General features: G+C 37.7%; 1 pseudogene; it reads right to left on the bottom strand.

Moving 5' to 3' along the window:
- Positions 1-442: 442 nt before the first annotated feature.
- On the bottom strand, positions 443-1,886 carry LOC121040556 (60S ribosomal protein L37a-like; annotated as a pseudogene).
- Between the last annotated feature and the right edge of the window lie 1,979 nt (positions 1,887-3,865).

The following is a 3,865-nucleotide window of genomic DNA, read 5'->3' as shown; positions in this document are numbered from 1 at the left end:
TTGGCTACCTGGACAAGGGTTTACAGTAAGGTGGAAAGAAACTGTAACAGTTTCTTAGAGAAGCAGCTATTTCAGATGGAACTCAGAAAGATACATACACTTCTGAAAAGCTGAGAGGTAAAGTAAGGAGAGTAATTCCAGAGAAAAAAGCATAAGGCACAGAAGGAAATCTGGGTCAACATTTGGAGATGGTAAATAGTTCGGATAATCTAAAGCACAAGCTCTTTACAAATAAACATTAAATTGGACACTGATGTGAGGGGCAATATGGAAAATTACTCTATACTCTGCAGTTAATGGGGGGGGAAAGGTAGGGAAGTTCAAAAAATGAACTTGAATCAGGAAGAGAAAATTATCCCTATTTACTTCCTTTTGCCCTTTAGTCATAAGGTTAACAAACTATGTCATAAGCCCAAATCCAACCCACCATCGGGTTTTGTTCTTTTTGTTACATAAATTAATCCATTTACTATAGGCTAGCACTGTTTCAAAGGGTGGAGCTTTTACTGGTTTTTCAATTCTTTCAGTCTTCTGATGGTAAACTTTACTGTGCAAGTAGACATGGTGTTGTGAGTCCAGGCACCACCAGCTACCGCTTTCATGCAGGAACCACAGTGTCAGATCCCCGTAGCTCATCTCTTCATCTTGGTTTTGCCACACAAGGAGTAAGTATACTAGGCATGCTGGCTTATTTCACTTTTCATCACCATTTTCCTGACAGAAGCACCATAATAGGTCCTATATTAACCTACGATTCCAACTTTCTTGGCACATTTAACCATGTTGCCACAAACTAGGACAGAACCCAGAGAACCTGCCATCTGTTTTTGTAACGTTCTGGAACACAGCCATGTCCAGTCATTCATGAATTGTCAATTGACTGCTTTCACCCTACAACAGCAAAAATCATATGGTTCATAAAACCTAAAACATTTACTTTCTATCCCTTAACTGAAAAAATACGTCATTTGCTCTAGTGCTATACCTCATAGGATTCTTTTAGTAGTTTGCTCTGGTCTAAATATAAAGCTTGTATGGATATTTCTCAATTGCTCAATTTCCAATATTATAATTTTAATTCCCTTTATAGTAATGGAGAATATTGCTCTCTTACACCATCAGCCTTCTTCCCCACTCCCCCCACACACATACATACTGTTCTCTCAATACAAATATATGTTTAAATCAGTAGTCAGTGTTTATACCATTGACTACATAAATATTCTTTATTCCTGAGCCAGATAATGTAATGTGACGTTTCCATACTTATAAAAATATCTGATATTTTTCTGCTTAGTTTTCCACTTACCTATCACTGTTTTTATCCCAGTCTAACACAGTTGTCAATGGTCATTTTTTTCCAAACCTTCAAACATACCAAGCACTTCACTGTTCCTCCCAAATCCTTCTCATAGTCCTCTACCCTTTTTCTCCAATCTGGACTGGGTGCTCTCTAAGCCTACTGAAGAACTATTCTCAAGGAACCTCTTTTCTCTGTCCTCATACATTAAATCCTTTGTTTTCTGCATCCTATGTCTTTCTTTTTATTGATTTCCACCCGTGTTTTATGCAAGTTCATCTTCCAAAAGCTTTCTACAAAGGGACACATAAGGCATAAATGTTTTAATCTTTCTGTGTCTTAGAACTTCTTTATTCTATACTACCTCATCAATAGTTTGGCTAAATAGAGAAATATAAGCTGAAAGTGATTTTCCCTTACAATTTTAAAAGCATTGCGACACTGTCCTCTATATTCCAGTGCTGCTGTTAAAAGTTGGATATAATTCTGATTATCATTCATCTCTATATGATTTGTTTTCATGTTTTCTTTTGTTTTACACAAAAGTATTTTATTTTAATCCATAATGTTCTTAAATTTCAGGCTTTGTGATCTTTTCTCATTCCTTATGCTGGATACCTGGGGAAACTTTTCAGTCTAGAGACTTGGATCCTACAGAACTAGAAAATTTTCTATAATATTTTTTGATAATTCCCTTCAGGTCTTGTTCTTGTGCCCTGTCAGTCGTCCACTGCCACAATAACGATGCATAACAAACCATCCTAAAACTCAGTGGCTTAAAACAATAACCATTTATAACTGCTCTGGAATCTACTAGTTAGCAAAGCAGTTCTGCTGATATTAGCTGGGTTTGTTTAGGCATTTCTTTCTGGTCCTGGCTGGCATCACACACATATTTATGGTAGGCTGGCCAACAGCTGAATTAAAATGGCGTTGGGTAAGACAGGGCCCTGTTCCATTAGGGTGGGTGGGTATTAAGTCACAAAGATCAACAGAAGAAAAGGGTTTAAGAAAGAAAAGATAGTCAAAAATAGCAAATGCTGCTGACAAACACAGAAAGATAAAAATGGGGGTACCATATGATTTGGTTATTAGAAAGATAACAATGAAGTTTAAGAGAGATGCCTCAATAGCATAAGAAACAAAAGTTAAAAGAGTATTTAATAAAGCAGTATGCATAGGCTCTTCCTTTTTTCAAACAATCTAATGGTGAAAAAGAGGAGAAAAAGCATGAGATTGAGCAAGCAGCAATATGGTAAGGTCAAGGAAAGGTTTGGGTGTTTTTTCAGTTTCTTATTTAAGAAAAAGAGAAACCTGGGCAGGAATACAGAAAGAAAGTGACAAAGAATCTCTCCATGACCAAACTCTACTCAGACTCTTCTGAACATTTTTCTCAACTAGGCCCTAACTTTTGTGCTTCCACGTTCATCTCTTCATTATCCAATTCTAGGAAGAATCCTGCTAATTCAGTTTAGTCAGAATTCTTTATCCTTACTATCTGATCACCCTCAATATCTGATTGGGTTCTTCACGCTCCACCATCTCTCAGGTAATGTCTGATCACCCTGACCTGCCATAATCAAGATTTCTGTTAGATCATATTCCCCTTGCCCCTGAGTTTCCTCTCAGTAATTTTACATTCACTGACCCCCATCCTAGTCCTTGGCTATAAATTCCTACTTTTCCTTGTTCTATTTAGAGTTGAGTCCAATCTCTTTGTCCAACTACAGAACCCCTTTGCAGTGGTCCCTTCACCTATAGCTGTGGTCCTGAATAAAGTCTGCCTTATTGTTCTTTAACAAGTCTCATGGAATGATTTTATTTCTCTTTAACAAAAGATAAAACAAGAGAATAAAAATTCAAATCAAGGGGAAAATTAAAGGATAATTAACAAAGGCTTGGAAAAGAAAGGAAGGATATGTCATCAGAAGCACAGATGCAGAGATTGATCTCAGCAAAAAGGAGCGCTGGAGTATCTGGGTGGCTCAGGTGGTTAAGTGTCTGACTCTTGATTTCAGCTCAGATCATCATCTCACAGTTCATGGGCTCACATCCCACACTGGGCTCCCCACTGACAGTGCAGAGCCTGCTTGAGATTCTCTCTCCCTCTTTCTCTGTCCTTCCCCAGGCCCCTGTCCCTCAAAATGAATAAAAACTTTAAAAAAAGGGGCGGGGGGAAGGAACATTTCTTACTATGGTGCAGAAATGGAGGCAAAGAGAAAATAAAAATAGAGGTAGAGAAATGTAGAGGGGAAAATTCTAAAAAGCTCATGCCTGAATTTCCTCAATTTCAGTTAAATAAAAAACAATGCTACCTGCTGAGAGTGACTTGAGCAAGAATGGAAAAGTGAAAAAGGTCTGGAACAGCTGCTCTGGTAAATGTAATAAGAAATTTACAGAGGGACTGATAATTGATTGATGCAACAGCAAAAGCAGAGATAGTCCAGATAACTTCACCATGAATTTGTGAGGACTCAAATGTAAGAAAAGTAGTCTTTTAGAGACAGCAAAATATCCCCATAATGGCTACAATACTGGAGAGTTGCTCAGCAGATGTGAGGAAGG

This window comes from Herpailurus yagouaroundi, unplaced genomic scaffold (assembly GCF_014898765.1).
Source record: "Herpailurus yagouaroundi ecotype Mexico unplaced genomic scaffold, PumYag 182, whole genome shotgun sequence".
NCBI lineage: Eukaryota > Metazoa > Chordata > Mammalia > Carnivora > Felidae > Herpailurus > Herpailurus yagouaroundi.
The sequence above is the reverse complement of the archived record's forward strand: the minus strand, read 5'-3'. Positions and strand labels throughout refer to the sequence as shown.